General features: G+C 43.9%; 1 protein-coding gene across 1 annotated transcript in view; it reads left to right on the forward strand.

Annotated features, from left to right (window-relative positions):
- LOC122806105 (guanine nucleotide-binding protein G(I)/G(S)/G(T) subunit beta-2-like) overlaps nucleotides 1-26,817 on the forward strand; it is a 318,254-nt gene that overhangs the window by 106,464 nt on the left and 184,973 nt on the right. The gene's annotated exons all lie outside the window — the stretch shown is intronic.

The following is a 26,817-nucleotide window of genomic DNA, read 5'->3' on the forward strand; positions in this document are numbered from 1 at the left end:
CCAACATGTCTTTGTTTTAGGAAGGCCCGTGATGTGTCCCAATGAACATTCTCACCTGTGTTCCAGGCTTCTTGGAACTTAAAAAGCTTGTGACACTAGTACAGAGGTCTGCCTCATCTTCTGCAGGAGAACCTTCAGATGTCCTATTCAGGGTTGCAGTGTTCTTAACATATGGGTAGTCTTCTGCCCAACAACCCAACATCTGGCCAGTATACAACAGCTTTTAGCTACTGCAAGTACATGGGACTTCGCACATATGTTCTAACAATGTCAGCCGTAAAAGGACATCTTCGTATACAGTCTTCAGAAGTTTTCTGCCACCATTCGCAAGGTTGACTGCTACGTCGAACTTCAGTCAGATTCAATGTGTTGCTGCCAGCTTCAGATAAGTGCCCCGTTTGGTATTTACTACATTGCTACTGCCTTTTGTTATTAGTTCATGTCCTCCAGGAAGGGTAAGTGTGGAAGGCAGATTTCACATAAAGATAGCCACGACCTTTGCCTTTTCTGTTTAGGGCCTAGTCACGACTACTGATCCTGTTCCATTTGTCATGCCTGTGCGCCTAAGACTTTGCGTAGCCGACGTTTGGCTTTAAACCTCTACCTGGAGAATCAGCGTTTTAAATGTCTAGCCAAAGACGTTCTGGAGAGTTCTTGGGGTATAGTGAAGACCCTGTGGTACGTTCAGAGATTGGGTCTAGTTCCACAGCGGATACCTCATTGGAAGCCGTTAAGGAATCTGATCTCAACATGTCCTCAGAGGCAGTTTTAGGCAGAATGGGGGACCCGCAGCTTGCGGTGCTTGAGGACCCCTGGGACGTTCCTACCGGTACTGTTAGGAATCTTCCACAGACTACTCCGGACATTAGGCCTACATCTGGTGGTGGTTCTTCTCATGCAGAAGTGCATGTAAAGAAGAAAAAAAAAACATTCTCGTGATGTTCTTCATCTCACATTGCTGCAGTCCTTACTTATGGGTAGTCCGCTGTCCTCGGTCGGCCCGAATACCAAAGTATTAGGCTGACGTCGGTCATGGGCGCCTAGATCTGACATCAGAGCGTCAGGGTATAAAGGCGCATGACCGACGTCATATCCTCAGTCTTTTTTGCCGCATGGTCCGATGCAGAAGCAGAGTTGCAAGTGCCGTTCGGCGTTCTGAAATTTTTCATTTTCGGAGTTTCAGACCGATACCAAGTTGGGCTAAGTACCCCGTTGGGGAAATATTTTTGTTTTTCTTGCCTCAGTTACTTACCGGATGTCAGAAAAGTGAATAATTGTATTTCTTGTGGGAAACAGATACCGCATAGGGATTACCACTCGCTTTGTATTCCTTGTTTGGGACCGGAGCACGACGTAGTCGGGTGTCGGTTTTGTGCTAGGTTTAATAAGCGCACTATAAAACGGAGGTTAGATTGCGCTAGGTTAGTCTTTGGCAAGAGGTGTAATTATAATATGCCGTCGGATGTTCCGACGCCTGCTTCTACTAAGAAGCGCAAAGACAAATCTTTAAAGCCTAGACAGGATGATTCATCCGTTTTGGACGCCGGACCTTTAGAAGCTACAGCTGAACAGGTGGATCCGGCTGAAGTTTCTGTTGAGTCCCAGGGGGAAACTTTGATTTTACAAGATGTGGCCTCGCAGGAGGCAGGTCAGGCTGAAGGGGCCTCTCAGGTTACTATTCTCCCTTCTATGCCTAAGGTGGTTAGGCCTTCTGCTACTGTTTCTAAGGCTCCTTCTAAGGGCAGGTCTGTTTTGCCTGCCTCAGGTGTCAGTTCTGGTTCTTCAGGGTCTGTGCCTAAAAAGCACATGCTTAAAATGGCAGAGGATTTGATTACTTTAATTAGAGGTTCTATGCCCCCTCCTGATAAGAGGCCCAGGATGGAGCCAGAGTTGGAAAGTTTGGAGCAGGCCTCAGATGATTCAGAGTCTTCTGCTGAGGACATTCAAAATTTCCCTCCTTATTCTGATTCTGATGCAGAGGATTCCACTCCTTCTGCTTCTCCTCCAGAGGATTTTTCATTTTCAGAAACTCTGCATTCCATGAGGGAGCATTTTAAGTGGGAGGGACAGGATTACTCTGATTCACGGAAGAGGCTTAGGGAGTTTTTGTTTTTACCACAGCATAGACCCTTAGCTATACCTCCGGTTTTGGATGTTGTTTCAGATGTTTTCTCGGAAGCTTCCCTTAATCCAGATTCTGTGCCTCCTGCCCCAGTTAAACCGGACAGGTATTACAGGGTGCCTGAGGCTCATAAATATCTGTATAAGAGTCCTAGGGCGGACCCAGAAACTATTAGTCAGGGGCCTAAGGGTGTTAGAGCCTCTATTGTTAAGAATCCGGTTCCTCTGGATAAGGAAGCTAGAGCTTTGGATAGATGGGGTAAGAAGGTGTATACCTCTTCTACTTTAGCAATGAGAGCTTTGAACTGCCAGTTTCATATGTTGAAGTATCAGAATTTCCTCCTTTCTCAGCTAAGATCTAAAGTGGATGCTTTGGCAGAGGGCATAGAGTGTAAAGAATTGCAGGATTTGGTGCATGTTTCTGAACAGGTGGGTAAGCACTCTTTGCAATGTGGTTTTGATGCTTTACAGGCTTCTTCTAGGGTGGCTGCCACTGGTTCAGTTATTCGTAGGCACGCCTGGCTTAAGGATCAGAATTTGTCTGAGCATGTTAAGTCTAGAATTCTGGATGCCCCTTTACAGTCTGAAGTTTTGTTTGGTCCTCCTGTGGAGTCAGTCTTAAAGAAAATGGAAGACAAGGCTAAGTCTATGCAGACTGTTAAAGATTTTTTGCAGGTACAACCTCCAAAGTTTAGTAGAAATTGGCCTACTAAGGGGTGGACGTACCCTTCTTCTGATTCTCAGTCTAGGGGTAGATTTAGGCGTGGTAGGGGCAGAGCTCAGAGTACCTTCAGGCCGAGACAATGGAGTTCGCCTGCGCAATCTGCTGGTGAGGGCAGGGGCCAGTCCTTTCGTAAACAGGCCCAGTGACCGGCATTTTCAGCTGCCAGATTCTTCTTGCCTGGCAGCTCCTTTGGGAGGAAAGTTGGCTCTTTTCAAGCAAAATTGGCATTTAGTCACCCAGGACAAATGGGTATTGGACATTATAAACCGAGGTTACAAGTTCTATTTCCATACCATGCCTCCTTTCAAAGGCATGCCAGACGTCCCTCCTCGGCAAAGGATAGAGGCTCACAGACAAATTTCTTTACTTCTTCAAATAGGAGCTATACAGCCAGTTCCTCTGTCAGAAGTGGGCCTAGGATTTTATTCTCGCCTGTTTCTAGTTCCAAAGAAAGGAAACACGTGGAGACCAATTTTGGATTTATCTATCCTCAACACTTACCTGGACATTCCAAAGTTCAAGATGCTGACTTTACAACAGCTTTTACCTCTGTTGGGGAAAGATCACTGGATGGTTACTCTGGATCTCAGAGGCTTACCTTCATGTTCCTATCAGGCCCAGTTGCAGGAGGTACCTGCGTTTTCGGGCTGGAAATTTACATGATCAGTTCTCTGCATTGCCCTTTGGCTTATCTACTGCGCCCAGAGTGTTCACAAAGGTTCTGGCTCCAGTGATAGCATTTTTCAGACTAAGAGGAATACAGATTTATCCTTATTTGGACGACTGCCTGATTATTGCACAAGAAAAGGACGAACTTCTTCATCATCTACAGTATGTGATGGCAGTGTTAAGATGCCTAGGGTATTCTGTGAGCGGAACAAAGTCCAGTCTAGTACCCTCTCTGGACATGTGCTTTCTGGGTGTGAGACTGAATACAGCTTCCCAGATGGCTTTTTGACCCCGGACAAACAAAGAAGCCTTTCTCTTTATTTCCAGCAAATGTCTCTACGGTCCAGGCTGACTGCAAGGACAGTCCTTCAAGCCTTGGGGTTCATGGCATCTTGTATTCTGGTGCTTCCCAATGCCAAATTGCATATGAGGAAGCTTCAACGGTATCTCAAAATGTGTGGACAAAGCACTGCCAAGATCTAGACACTGTCATTCAGATAATACCTTGCATTCAGAAGGAGTTTTTGTGGTGGGCTCAGGAATGTCACCTAAACAAGGGACTCTGTGACCCGCCAGAGGCGAGTCAGATTCTAACGACAGATGCCTCGGACAAGGCTTGGGAGCACACCTCAATGGAAAATGGGTGCAAAACACGTGGCCTGTCAAACTCCAACATTTGCATATCAACTTGAAGGAAATGTTAGCAGTCCAGTTTGCATTGATGGCTTTCAAAGATTTACTTCGTCCAGGGCAGGTGTTGATTCAAACAGACAACACTACTGTCATGTGGTACATCAACAAGCAGGGGAACCCATTCTTACCCTCTTTGCAGGCAAGCGATGATTCTGTGGGAAACTGCTCTCAATCTACACCTCAATCTTCAGGCAAGGTTTCTACCAGGAGCACAGAACTCCTTAGCAGATGTATTGAGCAGACAAATAGTGGATCCTCACGAGTGGAAATTGGATCCTCATGTATTTCAACAGTTGACAGTGTTATGGGGAACTCCAGACATAGATCTGTTCGCTTCTCCACTAAATTACCAGTTGCCAAAGTTTTGCACAAAAATGTTTCATCACACAGCTTGGAAGGTGGACGCTCTATCATTCAGTTGGAACAATCTGCATGTATATGCCTTTCCACCTCTGCCTCTTCTTCCCAAGGTACTTTTGAAGGCCAGACAAGACAAGCCAACCATGATTTTGATAGCACGGATTGGCCTCGACAACACTGGTACCCACTACTGAGGAGTTTAGTACGAGAACCTCCATGGCCTCTGCCTTTGATTCCGCACCTTTTGTCACAAGAGGACAGTCACTTCCTCAATGTCAAGATTCAGTCTCTGCATCTAACAGCCTGGCATATTCTGTTTTAGACTCTGGAGGGTCTCAGCTTCCACAACAAGTTTTGAATGTTATTTTGGAGGCCAGGAGGCCTAGTACCAGGAAAGTTTACGCTGATAAATGGAGGAGATTTTTTATTTGGAGCAAAGGAAAGGACTTTGATGTCTCCAAACCTGATTTAAGTGTTGCTCTTCAATATCTTACTGAGTTATTGGACAAGGGTTTGTCTTTCTCCTCAATAAAGGTCCATGCTGCAGCCATTTCTGCTCACTATGATTGTGACCCTCCTTTTTTCTCTCATCCTTGGTTTAAGCAATTTCTTAGAGGGGCAAAGAATATAAAACCCCCACGTAGAGCTCCTTCTCCTGCTTGGGATCTCAATTTTGTGTTGGAAAAACTTACTCTACAACCTTTTGAGCCTGCAGCTACTGCCGAGTTAAAGTATTTGTCATGGAAAACTGCTTTTTTGTTGGCCATTACCTCTGCAAGAAGGGTTTCTGAATTACAGGCCCTCATGGCAGTGGAGCCTTTCCTGATTTTTCATAAGGATAGGGTATCTTTGCGTACTAATCCTTCCTTTATGCCTAAAGTGGTTTCTAGTGTGGCCTTAAATCAATCTATTCATTTGCCTACTTTTTATGCAAACCCCCAAAGTAAAGGGGAGAAAATTTTGCATACTTTGGATATTCACAGGCAGTTACGTTATTATTTGAGCAGAACCAAGGAGTTCAGACAGTCTCAGCAATTGTTTGTTTCTTTTGCTTTGGGTTCACAGGGTAAACCTGTTTCAAAACAAACTATTTCTAAATGGATTGGGTTTTGTATTTCTTTCTGTTATTCCCATCATGGTAAGGAGATTCCTGCTGGAATCAGGCCTCATTCCACTAGGGCTACTGCTACTTCTACGCCCTTACTAAGGGGTAGCTACAAAAGACATTTTGGAGGCAGCTACTTGGAGTTCAGTGCATACCTTTTCTAAACATTACCACCTTCCTCTTTATTCTAAGTCTAGGGCTGGATTTGCCACTGCAATTTTACAGGGCATTTTAGCGGCCCCTAATGCTTTATGATTTTGCCATCCTCCCTTTCCGTTGCTTTGGGATTCTACCCATAAATAAGGACTGCAGCAATGTGAGATGAAGAACATAGTACAGTTTTGTACCTACCATAAATGTAGATGTTCGAAGATCCACATTGCTGCAGTCCAATTTACCCTCCTCCTTCCCCTCTGTAGTTTGACTTGGTGCTATGCTTTAGGTGATGGTTGTTGTTGTGCATGTTTTTGGGAGGTATTCTGTTTTTGGCTGTGGTCTTTCTGGTTTGGCCTTCTGACATCTGGGGCAAGAAAAGACTGAGGATATGACGTCGGTCATGCGCCTTTATACCCTGACGCTCTGATGTCAGATCTAGGCGCCCATGACCGACGTCAGCCTAATACTTTGGTATTCGGGCCGACCGAGGACAGCGGACTACCCATAAGTAAGGACTGCAGCAATGAGGATCTTCGAACATCTACATTTATGGTAGGTACAAAACTGTACTTTCTTTCACCTCCTCAGTCTGACTGGGATCCTTTCTCCAAGGGCCTTATCAAGGCTTTAATGGCTGTGAAGTCTTCCTCTGCTATCCCTGTTCCTTCCTTTTTTCAAGGAGTTGGGGACTCTGGTTCTTTCTATAGTTAGTGATGACTCTTCTGATGAATCTCTAGCATATTCCACTGAAATTAAATCTCCTCTAGAATATGCTTCTCCAGAGGAGGAATCTAATGGGGGGATTTACCTGTGGAATAGACTTCCTTAAGTGAAACCATTAACAAAATGAGGGAATTTTTCAAATGGGATTGTTCCCAGATTTCTGATTAACAAAAAAGGTATTATGACCTTTTGCAAATGGAGGTTCCCTCTCCTTCTGCGATGTCTCCAGTCCTTCCAGCTTTCCTGGATGCTTTTGCCTCCTCTTCTAAGACTCTAGATTCTCAAACTTTTGCCCTCGAGAGGCCAGATAGATTTTCTAAGGTGCCTAATGTTTGTAAGTTTCACCATAAGTGTCCCTCTGCTGCTATAGTTTCTGATAAGTCTTCACGATTGTCTCCTTCTGCTAAACTTTTACCATTGGATAAGGAGAGAAAGGGTGTAGAGACACTGGGGAAAAAAGGTTTATACTTCAACTCTAGCTGTCAGAGCAATGAATTACCAAACTCGTTTGTCTAGGTATTCCTTGACTCTGCTTTCCCAGGCACCTCAAGCTCCGGCTCATCTACCAGACTCTGAGATTATAACACAGGATGTCTTTCTATTCCTATGTTGCAGTATTCTTATTTTGGGATTTCCAGCCTCAGGTGACCCAACGTCCGTTCTTATACAAAAGTTTAAGCCTGATTGCTGTAGGTGCGTGGGATGTTGCACGTAGGGCCATTAACCAGGGACCTTAAATGTGACGTCTACACACACAGACCTCAGAACTTTTCAGCCGCAAACGACGTCACATTGTCTGCTTTGCTCCTACACTTAAAGACTTCTAAAAGCTAAGTACGCAGTTGGGGAAACCTTTCCGTTCATTTTGCTTGAGCTTGGTTGGCTGTATTTAGTATTAGCCGATGTCAGCTAAGAAGGGCAAATGCCATTGCATGCGTCTGATACCGCATAAATATATGCACGACTGTTGCATTTTTTGTCTTGGGAAGGAACATGATCATACTGCTTGTTCCATTTGCCAGTCTTTTGTACCGAAGACCTTCCTCAGCCGTCGTATTTAGAGAACTAGCATCTCAGAAAGCTAGCGTTTAGGATGGATCCCGAATCGGCCGCTCCGACTGAGTTACCACAGGAAAAAGCCCAAGTTTCCAGGCCTACTTCCGTTGCCTCTCCACCATCAGATGTCCTGCCAGCTTCCGATTTAGGAGTTGAGGGACATCCATCAGAACCTACTACAATGGCTCCCACCGAGGAAGGTGCTTCAGAAATAAACTACCTGCATATCCACTGAGATAGCATAGACATCGGTACCTACCATGGTCCAGGGGGAACCAGAATCAGTCTGATGCCCTTAGGAGATGCCAACTCCTGAGACTGTGGATTCTGAGCCTAGGCTTTCTCCCAGACCGACGCCTACTAAGAGAAAACAAAAAAACTAAACATTTGACTCCTACCCCTGAGGGAGTTCCAGATTGACATTCATTCGCTAACTCTGATGCAGGCCTTTATGGCTCTCAGGCTTTTCTCCCTTCTCTATACCTGTGCTCAGCCCTAGGCCTGCCTCTGCCATTTCTCTCCCCTTGCAGACTACCCAAGAAGGAGAGGAGGGACTAGAACCTTACTACTGTTCTTCTGAACAGTCCATTTCTTATGCATCCCAGATTGCTTTTCCTTTAGAATACTGCTCACCAGATGAGGAATCCATTGAAGGGGACTCCCCACTAGAGGACATTACCTTTGGTGAAACTATAACTAAGATGAAAGAGTACTTTAAATGGAACACTACCCAGATGACTGACACCCAGAGCAGGTATTTTGAACTCCAAGTGGAGTCACCCTCCCTGTCAGCCATCCCACCTGTCTTACCTGCCTATCTGGATGCTTTTACCTCTGCATCCAAAGGTCCTGACTCTCAACCACCTGCACCTAAAATACCAGACCGGTTTTATAAGGTACCTGATGTGCAAAAATTCTTAGTTAAACGCCCCCCTCCCCGGCAGACCCCTGCATGTTATTGCTGTCTTCCCAGACAAGCAATCCAGACTTATTCTTTCTGCATCTCTTTTACCTACTGATAGCAAAAGCATGGACAAGATTGGGAAAAAAAAGTGTACACCTCTTCTTCCCTGGCCTTCCGTGCTATTAATTATCAGACGCATATGGTAAAATATGCCCTGGACCTTGTCTCACAAGCAACCAATCTCCTGGCGACCACACCTGACTGGCCTACTAAATCTGACACATCTAAACTGTCTCTGGCTTCACATGTAGCCAGACATTCCATTAGGTGCAGTTATGATGCAGCAGAGGCCTCTGCTAGGTCAGCAGCTTCTGCTTCTGTCCTCTGCAGATATTCTTGGCTTCGCCTGCAACCTCTTCCAGAAGACTTCAAAACTAAAATTATGGATGCCCCATTAGACCATAACCTTTTGTTTGGAAAACAATCTCCAGAACTTTTTAAAACCTGCAGAAGAAAAGCAAGGAACTGCAGGACATCAAGCTTTTGCGTGTGTCCCCAATTCCTAAGTGTTACAGGAACTAGCCTGCTAAAACTTCATTTGTCAGGAGAACCCCTTCCTTGGGCACCCCCTCCTCCACCAGGCACAGGAGAGGAACCAGAAGGCAAACATACTCCAGACCTGTTTCCTCTCAACCAACTCTGATCTGACGGCCATTTCAGGATAGAAATGCACCCAGCAATACGCGACTGCCTTGTCCATTTGCCTTTGTCAGCCCGCCTATCCCACTGTTTACCATTTTGGAAAACCACCAGTTCAGACCAATGGGTACTGACTGTCATTCAAAACGGATACTTCCTTTCTTGGAGGGAAAAGCTCATTCCATTTCCCCCAAAAAATCAAGCCCACCTCCTGCCACAAATTCTTCAAGACCTCCAAAAGCTAGGAACAGTAAAACCTGCTCCTTCAGGTCAGGAAGGAAAATGTTTTACTCAAGACTCTTTCTGGTCCCCAAAAAGGATGGCCCTTGGAGACCTAAACTGGATCTGTCCTTCCTGAACCAATTCCTAAAAGTTCCATCATTCAAAGTGCTTTCCCTTCCAACCTTTCTCCCTTTTATCCCAGACCAGGCCTTCATGGCCACACTGGATCTAAAGGAGGTTTACCTCCATAGCCCCATAAAGCCCTCCAACAGAAAATGTTTGTTTTTCTGGACCCTTCTCTCATTTTCAGTTTACAGCCTTGCCCTTTGGTTTGTCTACTGCACAGAGAGTATTCACAAAATGCCTAGCTCCAGCCATTGCTTACTGCAGGACCCAAGGTATCCAACTGTATCCCTACCTAGAAGACATTCTTCTCCTAGCAGAGACAGAAACCCTTCTCAAAGACCAACTCACGTTCACCACCACCCTTCTTCAAAACCTGGGCGTCACCCTCAACATATACAAATCCTCCTTGCTCCCTCTGCAAATCAAAATCTTTCTGGGCTGCAGAATCAGGACAGATCTGATGCAGGCCTTTCTTTCCCAGGAAAAGGTCCACTCCCTCTCCACTCGCTTTCAAAACTTTTTACTGGAACCCCAGATTTTTGCAAGACAATTCCTGCAACTCCTGGAGCTTATGGCAGCCACTTTTCCTGTGCTTCCCTTGGCAAGAATGCACATGTGGAAGCTCCAGTGGTACCTTAGAAATGTGTGGTCACAACACTTACACTCTCTGGAGAAGCAAATTCCTTTTCTGCCCTGCCTCAAATCAGAACTAAGGTGGTGGATTCTACAAATCCGTCACAACCCATGACTACGACTCCAAATGCCCTCCCCAACCCAGTTCATGCACACAGATGCATCAGACCAAGGGTGGAGAGCCACTTGCAAGGATTTTCAGGGTTCAGGAAACCTGGAATCCTGCCCTTCAAAAGAAACATGTCAGTGTCAGGAAGATGACTGCAGTTGTTCTTCGTGTTTCACTGCTGCAGTCATCACCTTGGGTTATCCCTGCTGAGGTAGCCCTCGCCTGGCCCGAATGCCAGAGTCAGTGTTTTTCTGCATCGGCTGCTGTCGCTTGCTGTCCGACAACAGGTTGTCAGTGCTATAAAGGATGGCAGCCGACACCATTACATCAGTTTTTCTTGCCGTGGAGCCCGTAGCAGAAGCAGTTCGCAAGTGTGCCAGTTGGTCGCTACCAGAGTTTGAATTGCAGCTGAAAATGTCTAAAGCCAAGTACCCAGTTGGGGATCCTTTGCACTAACCAATGACCGAAAAAGTTAATTCTCGCCTGTAGACAGCAAGTACCACACCGAGACTTCCATTCATACTGCCTCACTTGTTTAGGCCCAGGCCACGACGTCCCCCGTTGCCGGTTCTGTGCCCTCTTTAACATGAGAACCATTCGTCATAGAGCTGCTGTTATAGCAGACATGGCGTCCTACAGCCAACAGTCCGTAGACATTCCAGAAAAATGTAAGGATAAAGATGGAGACAGACCACGCAAGACTAAGCCTTCCAACGACTCTGCCGCTAAGCAGGTAGTCAGATGTTCTTCATATTTCACTGTTGCAGTCATCACATTTGGGTTATCTGCCTGCAGGTAGCCCTCAGCCGGCCTGAATACCAGAGTCTTTGGATTTCTGTGTCGGATGCTGACACTTCTTCCATGACATCAGGTCGTTATGGGTGTAAAACATGCAGTCGCCGCCATTACAGCAGTCTTTCTTGCCGTGCGGTGCCCGAAGCAGAAGCAGCTTGCAAGTGCCGGTCATTCGTCTCCTGAAATTTTCGTTTTTGAGTTTCAGACCCAAATTCTTCAAAAAATATAAGTACCCTGTTGGGGATCCTTTTTTCTTGCTCTAACTGAGGTCAGAAAAAATTAACAATCGTCTTGCCTGTGGAATGCAAATACCTCAGAGATTTTCATTCTTACTGCATCACCTGTTTAGGCCCAGACCACAACGTACCTCTGTCAGTTTTGTGCCTTGTTCAATGCCTGAACTATTCGTTGGGCTATTTTTGTAGCCAAATACTTTAGTTCTCGATCTCCATACTCTGAAATGCATTTGTTAAGCCATCCGACTCCTGGCGTCCTTTCCTGGATCTCTCTATTCTCAACACCTTTCTGGTGGTTCCAAAATGCTAACTCAACAGCTTCTTTCTATTGCTAGCCAAGGATGCCTGGCTGGCAACCCTAGACTTAAAGGAAGCTTACCTGCACATCCTGCAGACAATACCTACATTTCAGGGCGGGCTCCATGCACTTTCAATTCTCTGCACATCCTTTTGGCTTATCTACTGCGCCCAGGGTGTTCACAAAGTGTCTAGCTCCAGCCATTGCATTTTGCATGCAGAGAAATATTCAGATTTGCCCACACTTGGACAATTTTCTGATTCAGGCAGAAAGCCAGGACTTGCTATTACAACGCCTGGCATTTGTAAAGAAACTTCTAACCTCACTGTCATACACCATCAACGAAAAGAAATCCCACCTAGTTCCCTGTCAGCAGATTGTATTCCTGGGGGCAAGCTTGAACACAGCTTCCCAGATGGCAATCCTCACTCCGGAGAAACAAGTTTATTTGACAACCTACTTCAAACTATTGGCCACAAAAACCCAGCTATCTGCAAGGAAAACACTGCAAGCTCTGGGGTTCATAGCCTCTTGCATTCTGCTAATTCCATATGCAAGACTGTATATGAGTAAACTCCAATGGTATCTAAAAAGTCTGTTGTCAACATTCTCAGAACCTGGAAACAATGATTTCTGTCATTCCTTATCTAAGGGCAGAGTTCCTTTGGTGGACAGAGGCCTGCTACCACAACAAGGGACTCCCTTTCACTCTACCCCCAGCCGCCCAAACCCTAACAGACGCATCAGACTATGCATGGGGGGCTCAGATGGCAGGGCAAATGGAACCCAAGACATATGCACCTGCATATCAGTCAGAAAGAAATGTTAGCTCTGACAGCCTTCAAAGACCGTATTCTTCCAGGATAACTATTGGTAAAGACAGACAACACCACAGTTATGTGGTGCATAAACAAGCAGGGGGGAACCCACTCCTACCCTCTCTGCAGACTAGCAATGGCTCTTTGGAACACAGCCTTGAGCTACCAAGTACACCTACAAGCTCAATTCCTGCCAGGCAAACTAAATTCACTGGCAGATGACTTGAGCAGAAATCTCATGGACCCACACGAATGGAAACTAGAACCCAAAATATTCAGCCTCTTGAACAAATGGGGGACGCCAGAGGTAGACCGGTTTGCCTCCCCTCAGAAGTACCAATTGAACAAATTCTGCACCAGAGCTCCCCACAGTCAAGCTTGGAAAGTGGATGCCCTGTCCTTTACCAGGGAAAGCTTCTCGGTTTATGCCTTTCCCCCTCTGCCTCTCCTCTCGAAGGTTCTACTAAAGATCAAACAGGACAAGCCAAGGACAATACTGAGTGCACCAGACTGGCCACTCAAGCACTGGTGTACCCCCTCTTGCACGGTATGACACTGTTACAACCGTGGCACCTGCCTCAGACCCCTTCCCTGCTGTCCCAGCAGGCGGGCCAGATTCTGCACCCTTAGCTTCAAACCCTGAACCTTGCAGCCTGACTAATTCCATGAGCTCTCCTCTGGCATCCCTCAGTAAGCAGGTGCTAGATGTCATTCTGGAGGCAAGGAGGCCTAGTACCAGAAAATCCTATGCTGAAAAGTGGAAAAGATACTGTACCTGGAGCCAGGCTCAGGGGATGGGCACAGCAGTGCCCAGCTTACCTCATATTCTAGAGTACTTAACAGAAATGCTCCACAAGGGCCTATCTTTCTCGTCAATTAAGATTCATGCCTCTGCCATTTCAGCACATTATAATACTGAGCCACCACTCTTCTCTTGCCCCTTGCTAAAACAATTCCTTAGAGGGGCCAAAAATTTAAGATCCCCCAGCAGAGCTCCCACTGCAGCCTGGGATCTTAACTTTGTATTGGAAAAGATCACTCTCCTCCCTTTGAGCCGGCTGCAGCAACAGAGTTGAAATTCCTTTTTTGGAAAACAGCCTTCCTTCTAGCCATCACTTCAGCAAGAAGAGTGCCTGAATTATAGGGCCTCATGGCAATGGAACCCTTCATTATCTTCCATGCGGACAAGGTTTCCCTCAGGACTAATCCTTCCTTCCTTTATGCCAAAGGTGGTATCTAGTGTGGCCCTAAACCAGTCCATTCATTTGCCTACTTTTTTCCCCTAATCCACAAAGCAAAGGGGAATGGATGCTGCACTCTCTGGACGTGCACAGACAACTTAGATTCTATTTGGACAGGGCTAAGCCTCTCAGAAAATCTGAGCAGCTGATAGTTGGCTTTGCTGCAGGGGCAGAGGGGAAGGCCATTTTAAAGCAATAAACTGAACCAAAGGAACCTGCACAAAAGTTACTTATAAAAAATCAAATAAGTGCAGAAATACGAAGAGGTAGACCACTGGAGTATATCCAAAGCGTTTAATGTAACCACAAAACAGAAAAAATACATAGAACTGCCAGACATGATTGCTTTTAAAATCCTTCCATGCGTTTTAGTCTATTCATTGACTTCATCAGATAAATACAAATGCAAACTTCATCTACTCCACATATATATAGTTTGAATCATTATTATTACAGCCAATAAAAGTCATTATCTGATCAATTTCCCGCTAATTTGTTTAAAACAATTAAATTAATGCATAAAAGTATTGTTTTGAAATTTAATGTGTTGTATTTTTTAACTTGTTAATAATTTAAAATAATCTTTATACTTAAAAACAATTAAAATCACTTATGAAAAACCTTTATTTGTTTAAAACATTCATTTTTCTAAATATATAAAAATATAAAAATCTGCCTTGAAGGAATTCCAAATGCCACCTAGTGGCTAGTTATATTATAGTTTTTATACCTCTTTCAAAGCTTCGCTGACCTTAGTTTTAACAAAGGTAAAATAGAAATAAACTCATTTAAACCTGGAAATTTCCCTGCTTCATGGGTCACTTGCCACCATAGTTCTCTAAACTCAATTCTTTCTTCCCAAGGACCACCTCTAATATCCTGTTGAATTTGTTCTAGTACCATAAATTTATATTTATATTCTAAGCATATTTATTTATTTATTTATTTAATTTATTTATTGCAGTTGGTTTACCAGGATAGTCCATTTGGCCTCGAAGAACCTGTTTTCAATGGAGTCCTGGGGAGAAAAGCTCCAAAGCAGAAATAAATGTACATTAACATTTGACAATAATTTCTAGGTACATTGTAGTAAAAGAACATAAGCAAAATATAAATGTTCATTAAAATTTGATAGTAACAGCCTTGGTACATGCTATAGAAGCAAAAAACGCAAACAAAAATGCAGATTAATGAGCAAACATAGAAGATGAAAACAGTAGGTTATGGTATTAAAGGGCATGTAGTAGAGTTGGTTATATAGTAGAGTAGGTTATGAGGGGTGGGTGCATGAGCACTCCCATTGAGATGCTAGGTGTGAGAAAAGATATTTCTTGAAGGTAGAGTGGTTAGTGGTAATGCGGATGTTAGGTGGTAGAGAGTTCGAGGAGAGCGAGGCTGAAGGAAAGAAGGTTTTTGCCTGGGGGATGAGTGGGTTTGTGCACTTCTAGTAGATTCTGATTATTAGACCTTAGAACTCTGTTTGGTAGGTGCATTTTAAGGGCAGAAGAAAGGGAGGGACAGTTGGAGGGGTTTAGAATCAGCTTGTGGGCTGTGTTTATATAAGGCATTGCACTCTTTCTCCGTTGTTATTTCATATGTGTGCTCATAGATCCTTCTCTTCAGCATTCTCTCAGTTTTTCCTATGTAGAAGGATCCACATTTTTCACAAATTGCCATATAAACTATTCCCTTGGATTCACAGTTATAATATTCCAAACTGTGAATCCATCTTTTTCTACTTTCCAAATAAAAAGAATTATTTATTATATATGTACACTGACTACAATGCCCACATTTGTATGTACCTATTCTTTTTCTATTATTAAGTTTCTTTTTATTTTCTATAATATTTCTAATACTTTGTGAATTCTTGTATATTATTTTTCTAGGTATTTTGGATACACTGTCTATCTGTGAAGGTTATAAATTTCTCCCATTCTGCCTTGAATATTTTTTTTATGTAATTGTTTACTCCATTGTATTCCAATACTAAAGCTTGTTGGAATTCTTCCCCATGATCCTGATTTTTGTTAATGCTTTCCTTTTTGTTATCACTTGTTTTTTTATTATTATTATTTTTGTAAATAGGTGCAAATTTAGTTTCTCTTCCATCTTCAACTTCCTTCCTGATTCGTTTAATGAAGTCTAATGGATATCCCCTTTCTCCAAACATTTTCTCTAGTAATTCACATTCATCCTTAAAATCATTTTCTAAACTAGTCATGCGACTACCCCTGACAAATTGCCCTTTGACAATATTTCTTTTGCAATGAAGGAGACGTGCACTCTCAAAATGTAGGAATGAGTTACAAAATGTCTTTTTTCTAAATATTTGTTTCCAATTCTTGCCCTACTTTATATACTTGTAAGTCTAAATATTCCAATTCATTTTCTGATATTTTATGGGTGAATTTAAAACATTTTGTAGTATTACTCATATATGTCAGGAATTCATAGAATCTATCTCTTCCTGCTGTCCATAGAATTACTATATCATCCAAAAATCTACGGTACATGATCCAGCATGTCTTATATTCAGAGTCCAAGATGTATTTTTCTTCCCAATTTGCTAGTATTAAATTGGCGTATGTTGGGGCACATGCTGCTCCCATAGCTACGCCTTGTATTTGTTGAAAAAATTCACCTTTGATGTGAATAAAATTATTTTTCAATATTAGACTCCTCAACCAGATATTAACTAATTTTTCATTATGTGTCAGCTCTTTATTTTCGTATATTATTTCTTCTAACATTGACATACCTTCAGTATAAGGAATACAGGAAAACAAATCCACAATATCTATGGTAATGAAAAGTAGATTGTCCTCACTTATATGCTCTGGTATTTCTTTTAAAAAATCCCAGGAATCTTTTAATATACTTGGTCGTCTTGTCCACAAACTTTTTAATTTTGTATCCACATATTTAGCAAGGGTGTATGTTTTGGATCCCTCTGCTGATACTATAGGTCTGAGAGGTGGATCCCATTCATTTTTGTGGACTTTAGGTATACCAAATATAGTGGGGGTTCTTGGTTTGTCTCCTTTTAAAAAATTTTTGTGGACTTTAGGTATACCAAATATAGTGGGGGTTCTTGGTTTGTCTCCTTTTAAAAATTTGTAAGTGTTATAATCAATAATTTCCTCTTGTAACATATCATTCAAACTGATATCAATTTTATTATAAGCTATGTTCATTTCATTCATGGAAACCACTATATATTTAGTTTCATCCCATAGTATAGTATTCATTTTACTCTCATATGTGATGTTATCCATAAAAACTATACCTCCCCCTTTATCTGGTTTCATGACTCTAATGCCTTTGTTCATTTTTATTTCATACATCAATTCACTCTCTTTTTTACTTAAATTCAGTTTATATTTGGGTTCATTTTGCCACTTTCTTATCTCACTTTCAACCACCATTTCTAGGTTCCTCCGCTGTGGATGGAGGGGTGGGTTGTAGGTGCTTTTCTTCCTTAGTTCACCGTTATAGTTGTTTCTTCCAGGAAACATACTACTCAAATTCACTTTTCTTAAAAATATTTTAATATCCAACAAACTTCTGGTAATTTCACCTTTCCTATATGGTATGAATTTCAAACCTTTTGAAAATCATCCAAAATGCTCTTTTTCTATTTTGATACTACTAAAGTTGTATATAGTGTAGTTATTGTAAATGTTTTTAATTCCATCCATATATATTTCTTGGCTTGAATGAGTATCAGGGTGGGTTAGGAATTTATTATTTAATATCTTCTCTGCCCCCTTCTCCCTCCCTCATCTGAAAATTCATTTGTGGTGGGCCTTGTCTATTTATTAGCCTCTCTGATCTACGTAATGGTGGATATGCTTGATCATAATCAGTTTCTCCTTCCCTAAATGGGTTATTTCCCCCTTCACTGATGTTCTTCGTTCCACATTGCTGCAGTCCTTACTATTGGGTAGTCCGCTGTCCAGTCGGCCCGAATACCAGAGTATATGGCTGACGTCGGTCAGGGCGCATTAGACTGACGTCAGTACGTCAGGGTACTAATGCGCATGACCGACGTCATATCCTCAGTCTTTTTTGCCGCATGGTCCGATGCAGAAGCAGTTTTGCGAGTGCAGGTTGGCGTTCTGAAATATTTCCGAAACCGGAGTTTCAGACCGAATCAGAGTTGGCTAAGTACCCGTTGGGGAACATTTTGGTTTTTCTTGCCTCAGTATTTAACCGGATGTCAGAAAAAGTGAATAACTGTATTTCTTGTGGGAAACAGATACCTCATAGGGATTACCATACCTTGTGTATACCTTGTTTAGGGCCTGAGCACGGCGTTGTTGGTTGCGCTCTTGTGCTAGGTTTAACAAACGCACTATTAAGAGGAGGTTAGACTGTGCCAGGTTAGTGTTTGGGAAGCGTTGCAATTATAAAATGCCGCCGGATGCTCCGGCCGCTTCGCCAAGAAGCGCAAGGACAAAACAGCGAAGCCTAGGGTTGATGAACCGGCAGTCCCGGACGCCGGTTCTTTAGAAGGCTCAGTGGAGCCAGAGGTTTTGCCAGGAGTTTCTATGGAGTCTCAGGCAGAAACTTTACTGTTACAGGATGTGCCTTCTCAGGAGGTAGGCCAGGCTGAGGGGCTTGCAGGTAACTGTTCTTCCCTCTCTTCCCAAGGTAGTTAGAGCCTCTCCTTCTGTTGCCAAAACTTCTTTGAGAGGTAGGCCAAGTTCAGCTTCAGTGGGGGCTTCTCCTAGCATTTCGGGTTCTGTACCTAAGAAACATATGCTTAAAATGGCAGAAGATTTGATTACTATGATTAGAGGTTCTATGCCCCCTCCTGATAAGAGGCCCAGGGTGGAACCGAGTTTGATAGTTTTGAACAGTGTTCAGAGGCTTCTGAGTCTTCTGTGGAAGATTTGCAGGAGTATCCTCCTTATTCTGATTCTGATGTGGATGATTCCACTCCTACAGCTTCTCCTCCTGAGGATTTCTCATTTTCAGAGACTCTGCATTCCATGAGGGAGCACTTTAAATGGGAAGGCCAGGATTACTCTGATTCCAGGAAAAGGCTTAGGGAATTCTTGTTTTACCCCAGCATAGGCCCTTAGCTATACCTCCTGTGTTGAATGTGGTGGAAGATGTTTTGCAGAGGCTTCCCTGAACCCTGACTCTTTGCCTCCTGCTCCTGTTAAACCCGATAGGTACTATAGGGTGCCTGAAGCTCATAAGTATTTGTTTAAGAGTCCTAGGGCGGACCCAGAAACTGTTTCTCAGGGGCCTAAAGGTGTTAAGGCCTCTGTGGTTAAAAATCCTGTTCCCACTGATAAAGAGGCAAGGGCTTTGGATAGGTGGGGAAAGAAAGTGTATACTTCTTCCACTCTAGCCGTGAGAGCGTTGAATTGTCAGTTTCACATGCTAAAATATCAAAATTATCTCCTTTCACAATTGAAATCTAAGGTGGATGCTTTGGCGGAAGGTATTGAGTGTAAAGAGTTGCTGGATTTGGTTCATGTGTCTGAACAAGTGGGTAAGCATTCTTTGCAATGTGGTTTTGATGCTGTACAGGCCTCCTCGAGGGTGGCTGCCACTAGTTCTGTTCTTCGCAGGCATGCCTGGTTGAGGGATCAGAATTTAGCTGAGCATGTTAAGACAAGGATTTTGGATGCTCCTTTACAGTCTGATGTGGTGTTTGGTTCGCCTGTGGAAGCAGTTTTAAAGAAAATGGAGGACAAAGCTAAGTCTATGCAAACTGTTAAAGATTGTTTGCAGGTGCAGCCACCGAAGTTTAGTAGAAATTGGCCTGCTAAGGGGTGGACATATCCTGCTTATGATTCCCAGTCTAGGGGTAGGTCTAGACGTGGTAGGGGCAGAGCTCAAGGTTCTTAGGCCTAGAACAGGGAGTTCACCTGCTCAGACTTCTGGTGAGGGCAGGGGTCAGTCCTTTCGTAAACAGACCCAATGACCTGCCTTTTCAGCTGCCAGTAGATTCTCGTCTGGTAGCTCCTTTGGGAGGAAGACTGTCTCTTTTCAAAGGAAATTGGGATTTAATTACTCAAGACAGATGGGTGTTGGATATCATTCACCACGGTTACAGGTTTTATTTCCATACAATGCCTCCTTTCAAAGGCATGCCAGACGTTCCTCCTCCACAAAGAAAAGAGGCTCACAAGCAAATTTCTCAGTTACTCCAGATGGGGCCATTCAGCCAGTTCCTGTATCAGAAAGGGGCCTAGGATTTTATTCTCGCCTGTTCCTAGTACCAAAGAAGGGGAACACGTGGAGACCAATTTTGGATTTATCTCTCCTCAACACTTATCTGGACATTCCCAAGTTCAAGATGTTGACGTTACAACAGCTTTTACCTCTGCTGGGCAAAGATCACTGGATGGTAACTTTAGATCTCAAGGAAGCTTACCTTCATGTGCCTATAAGGCTAAGTTGCAGGAAGTATCTGCGGTTTCGAGCTGGAAATTCTCATTATCAGTTCTCTGCATTGCCCTTTGGCTTATCTACTGCCAGAGTATTCACAAAGGTTCTGGCTCCAGTGATAGCTTACTTCAGGCTACAAGGAATTCAAATCTATCCTTACTTGGACGACTGCCTGATTCTGGCTCAAGAAAAGGAAGACCTTCTACAGCATCTGGAATATGTTATAGAAGTGCTAAGATGCCTAGGGTATTCTGTGAACGAAATAAAGTCCAGTCTAGTACCCTCTCAAGACATGTGCTTTCTGGGTGTGAGACTGAATACAGCAGCCCAGATGGCCTTTTAACCCCGGACAAACAAAAGAGTCTATCACTTTACTTCCATCAACTATCTCATCAGTCCGTGCTGACTGCAAGGACAGTCCTTCAAGCATTAGGGTTCATGGCATCTTGTATTCTGGTGCTTCCCAATGCCAAACTGCATATGAGGAAGCTACAATGGTATCTCAAAATGTATGGACACAGCACTGCCAGGATTTGGACACTGTCATTCAAATAATACCTTGCCTTCAAAAAGAATTTTGTGGTGGGCTCAGGAATGTCACCTAAACAAGGGACTCTCTGTGACCCGGCCAGAGGCGAGTCAGATTTTAACGACAGATGCCTCGGACATTGCTTGGGGAGCTCATCTAAATGGAAAGTGGATACAAGACAAGTGGCCTGCCAGACTACAGCATCTACATATCAACATGAAGGAGATGTTAGCAGTCCAGTTTGCATTAATGGCTTTCAAGGAGTTACTTCTTCCAGGGCAGGTGTTGATTCTAACAGACAACACAACTGTCATGTGGTACATCAACAAGCAAGGGGGAACACATTCTTATCCTCTATGCAGGCAAGCAATGATTTTATGGGAGACTGCGCTAAGCTTGCAACTAACTCTTCAGGCAAGGTTTCTGCCGAGCACAGAACTCCTTAGCAGATGTGTTAAGCAGACAAAGTACAGTTTTGTACCTACCATAAATGTAGATGTTCGAGGATTCCATTGCTGCAGTCCTGACTATTGGGTATAGTCCGCGTCCCAGTCGGCCCGAATACCAGAGTATAAGGCTGACGTCGGTCAGGGCGCATTAGACTGACGCCAGTACGTCAGGGTACTAATGCGCATGACCGACGTCATATCCTCAGTCTTTTCTTGCCCCAGATGTCAGAAGACCCAAAAGACAAGTCCCAAAACAACCTGCACCAAAACATGTATAATATATACAACAATATATATATATAAAAATATAAGCATGTAAACTCACCTACACAACCACCCCTAAACACAGAGGGAAGGAGGGAGGTATTGGACTGCAGCAATGGAATCCTCGAACATCTACATTTATGGTAGGTACAAAACTGTACTATGTTCTTCGCCTTCCATTGCTGCAGTCCTGACTATTGGGTAGAATCCCAAAGCAGAGGTAAGGAGGCTGGCAAATTATAAAGTAGTAGGAGCTGACAACATGCCTTGTAAAACAGCTGTGGCAAAACCAGCCCTAGTCTTAGAGTATAGGAAGGTGATAATGCCTAGAGAAAGTATGCACTGAACTCCAAGTAGCTGCTTCCAGAATATCCTTAGTTGCCACCCCTTAGAAATGCTGTTGAAGTGGCAGTAGCCCTAGTGGAATGAGGCCTAATCCCAGCTGGAATCTCCTTGCCATGATGGGAATAACAAAATGCAATGCAAAAGCCAATCCACCTAGAAATAGTTTGTTTTGACACAGGCTTGCCCTGTGAACTCAAAGCAAAAGAAACAAGTAACTGCTGAGACTGCCTAAAATCCTTAGTCCTGCTCAAATAATAACGCAATTGCCTGTGTACATCTAAAGTGTGCAAAATCTTTTCCCCTTTATTTTGAGGATCTGAAAAAAACGTAGGCAAATGAATAGTTTGGTTTAAAGCCACACTAGAAACCACCTTAGGCATAAAGGAAGGATTAGTACGTAATGATACCCTGTCCTTATGGAAAATCAAACAGGGCTCTACTGCCATAAGGGCCTGCAACTCAGACACCCTTCTTGCAGAAGTAATAGCCAACAGAAAAGCAGTCTTCCATGACAAATATTTCAATTCAGCAGTAGCTGCAGGCTCAAAAGGTTGTAGAGTAAGTTTTTCCAACACAAAATTGAGATCCCAAGCAGGAGTAGGAGCTCTACGTGGGGGTCTTATATTCTTTGCCCCTCTAAGAAACTGCTTGAACAAAGGATGCGAAAACAAAGGTGGGTCACAATCATAGTGAGCTGAAATTGCTGCAGCATGAATCTTTATGGAAGAGAAGGACAAACCTTTGTCCAATAATTCAGTAAGATATTGAAGAGCCACACTCAAATTAGGCTCTGAAATCTCCAAATTCTTTGCTGTACTCCAAAATAAAAATCTCTTCCATTTTTCATGACACTCTCCTTGTACTAGGCCTTCTAGCTTCCATAATCACATTTAAAACTTGTTGAGGAAGTTGAGACCTGCTGTGTTTCAACACAGAATATGCCAGGCTGTTAGATGAAGAGAGTGAAGCTTGACATTGAGCAGATGACCGTCCTTCTGAGATAACAGATGAGGAATCAGAGGTAAAGGCCATGGAGGCTTCTTTACCAGACTCCGTAGTAGTGGGTACCAGTGTTGCCGAGGCCAATCTGGAGCTATCAAAATCATCCTTGGCCTGTCTTGTCTGACCTTTAATAGTACCTTTGGAAGAAGTGGTAGAGGTGGAAAGGCATACACATGAAGGTTTTTCCAACTGAAAGACAGAGCATCCACTTTCCAAGCTGTGTGATGAAACCCCTTTGTGCAATACTTTGGCAGCTGGTGGTTTAGTGGAGAAGCGAACAGATCTATGTCTGGAGTTCCCCATGACACTGTCAGTTTCTGAAATACATGAAGATCCAGTTTCCACTGTGGGGATCCATGATTTGTCTGCTTAACACATCTGCTAAGGAGTTCTGTGCTCCTGGCAGAAACCTTGCCTGAAGAGTTAGTTGCAAGCTTAGCGCAGTCTCCCATAAAATCATTGCTTGCCTGCATAGAGGATAAGAATGTGTTCCCCCTTGCTTGTTGATGTACCACATGACAGTTGTGTTGTCTGTTAGAATCAACACCTGCCCTGGAAGAAGTAACTCCTTGAAAGCCATTAATGCAAACTGGACTGCTAACATCTCCTTCATGTTGATATGTAGATGCTGTAGTCTGGCAGGCCACTTGTCTTGTATCCACTTTCCATTTAGATGAGCTCCCCAAGCAATGTCCGAGGCATCTGTCGTTAGAATCTGACTTGCCTCTGGCCGGGTCACAGAGAGTCCCTTGTTTAGGTGACATTCCTGAGCCCACCACAAAAATTCCTTTTGAATGCAAGGTATTATTTGAATGACAGTGTCCAAATCCTGGCAGTGCTGTGTCCATACATTTTGAGATACCATTGTAGCTTCCTCATATGCAGTTTGGCATTGGGAAGCACCAGAATACAAGATGCCATGAACCCTAATGCTTGAAGGACTGTCCTTGCAGTCAGCACGGACTGATGAGATAGTTGATGGAAGTAAAGTGACAGACTCTTTTGTTTGTCCGGGGTTAAAAAGGCCATCTGGGCTGCTGTATTCAGTCTTACACCCAGAAAGCACATGTCTTGAGAGGGTACTAGACTGGACTTTATTTCGCTCACAGAATACCCTAGGCATCTTAGCACTGCTATAACATATTCCAGATGCTGTAGAAGGTCTTCCTTTTCTCGAGCCAGAATCAGGCAGTCGCCCAAGTAAGGATAGATTTGAATTCCTTGAAGCCTGAAGTAAGCTATCACTGGAGCCAGAACCTTTGTGAATACTCTGGGCAGTAGATAAGCCAAAGGGCAATGCAGAGAACTGATAATGAGAATTTCCAGCTCAAACCGCAGATACTTTCTGCAACTTAGCCTTATAGGCACATGAAGGTAAGCTTCCTTGAGATCTAAAGTTACCATCCAGTGATCTTTGCCCAGCAGAGGTAAAAGCTGTTGTAACGCCAACATCTTGAACTTGGGAATGTCCAAAACGTGTTGAGGAGAGATAAATCCAAAATTGGTCTCCACGTGTTCCCCTTCTTTGGTACAAGGAACAGGCGAGAATAAAATCCTAGGCCCCTCTCTGACACAGGGACTGGCTGAATAGCTCCTATGTGAAGTAACTGTAAAACTTGCTTGTGAGCCTCTTTTCTTTGTAGAGGAGGAACGTCTGGCATGCCTTTGAAAGGGGGCATTGTATGGAAATAAAATCTGTAACCGTGGTGAATGATATCCAACACCCATTTGTCTTGAGTAATTAAATCCCAATTTTCTTTGAAAAGAGACAGTCTTCCCCAAAGGAGCTGCCAGACGTGAATCTGCTGGCAGCTGAAAAACAGGTCATTGGGTCTGTTTACGAAAGGACTGACCCCTGCCCTCACCAGAAGTCTGAGCAGGTGAACTCCCTGTTCTAGGCCTAAAAGAACTTTGAGCCCTGCCCCTACCACGCCTAGACCTACCCCTAGACTGAGAATCATAAGCAGGATATGTCCACCCCTTAGCAGGCCAATTTCTACTAAACTTCGGTGGCTGTACCTGCAAAAATCTTTAACAGTTTGCATAGACTTAGCTTTGTCCTCCATTTTCTTTAAAACAGCTTCCACAGGCGAACCAAACAACACATCAGACTGTAAAGGAGCATCCAAAATCCTTGTCTTAACATGCTCAGCTAAATTCTGATCCTTCAACCAGGCATGCCTCATGAAGAACAGAGCTGGTAGCAGCCACCCTCGAGGAGGCCTGTACAGCATCAAAACCACATTGCAAAGAATGCTTACCCACTTGTTCAGACACATGAACCAAATCCAGCAACTCTTTACACTCAATACCTTCCGCCAAAGCATCCACCTTAGATTTCAATTGTGAAAGAAGGTAATTTGATATTTTAACATGTGAAACTGACAATTCAAAGCTCTCATGGCTAAAGTGGAAGAAGTATACACTTTCTTTCCCCACCTATCCAAAGCCCTCGCCTCTTTATCAGTGGGGACAGGATTTTAACCACAGAAGCTTTTACACCCTTAGGCCCCTGAGAAATAGTTTCTGGGTCCGCCCTAGGACTCTTAAACAAATATTTATGAGCTTCGGGCACCCTATAATACCTATCAGGCTTAACAGGAGCAGGAGGCAAAGAGTCAGGGTTCAGGGAAGCCTCTGCAAAAACATCTTCCACCACATTCAACACAGGAGGAATAGCTAAAGGCCTATGCTGGGGTAAAAACAAGAACTCCCTAAGCCTTTTCCTAGAGTCAGAGTAATCCTGGCCTTCCCATTTAAAGTGCTCCCTCATGGAATGCAAAGTCTCTGAAAATGAGAAATCCTCAGGTGGAGACGCTGTAGGAGTGGAATCATCCACATCAGAATCAGAATAGGTAGGATACTCCTGCAAATCTTCCACAGAAGATTCTGAAGCCTCAGAACACTGTTCAAAACAATCAAACTCCGGTTCCACCCTAGGCCTCTTATCAGGCGGGGGCATAGAACCCCTAATCATAGTAATCAAATCTTCTGCCATCTTAAGCATATGTTTCTTAGGTACAGAACCTGAAATGGTAGGAGAAGCCCCACTGAAGCTGAAGTAGGCCTACCTCTCATAGAAGTTTTGGCAACAGAAGGAGAGGCCCTAACTACCTTGGGAAGAGAGGGAAGAACAGTCACCTGAGAAGCCCCTCAGCCTGGCCTACCTCCTGAGAAGGCACATCCTGTAAGAGTATAGTTTCTGCCTGGGACTCCATGGAAACTCCTGGCAAAACCTCCGGCTCCACTGAGTTCTAAAGAACCGACGTCCGGGACTGCCGGTTCCTCAACCCTAGGCTTCACTGTTTTATCCTTGCGCTTCTTGAGGAAGCGGGCGCCGGAGCATCCGACGGCATTTTATAATTGCAACGCTTCCCAAACACTAACCTGGCACAGTCTAACCTCCTCTTAATAGTGCTTTGTTAAACCTAGCACAAGAGCGCAACCAACAACGCCGTGCTCAGGCCCTAAACAAGGTATACACAAGGTATGATAATCCCTATGAGGTATCTGTTTCCCACAAGAAATACAGTTATTCACTTTTTCTGACATCCGTAAAATACTGAGGCAAGAAAAACCAAAATGTTCCCCAACGGGTACTTAGCCAACTCTGTTTCGGTCTGAAACTCCGGTTTCGGAAGTATTTCAGTACGCCAACCTGCACTCGCAAAACTGCTTCTGCATCGGACCATGCGGCAAAAAAGACTGAGGATATGACGTCGGTCATGCGCATTAGTACCCTGACGTACTGACGTCAGTCTAATGCGCCCTGACCGACGTCAGCCTTATACTCTGGTATTCGGGCCGACTGGGACGCGGACTATACCCAATAGTCAGGACTGCAGCAATGGAAGACGAAGAACATTCATGGATCCCCACGAGTGGAAACTGGATCTTCATGTATTTCAGAAATTGACAGTGTCATGGGGAACTCCAGACATAGATCTGTTCGCTTCTCCACTAAACCACCAGCTGCCAAAGTATTGCACAAAGGGGTTTCATCACACAGCTTGGAAAGTGGATGCTCTGTCTTTCAGTTGGAAAAACCTTCATGTGTATGCCTTTCCACCTCTGCCTCTTCTTCCAAAGGTACTATTAAAGGTCAGACAAGACAGGCCAAGGATGATTT

The sequence above is a fragment of the Protopterus annectens genome, chromosome 7.part0, assembly GCF_019279795.1.
Source record: "Protopterus annectens isolate FY-2018-M chromosome 7.part0, PAN1.0, whole genome shotgun sequence".
NCBI classification, from domain to species: Eukaryota; Metazoa; Chordata; order Ceratodontiformes; family Protopteridae; genus Protopterus; species Protopterus annectens.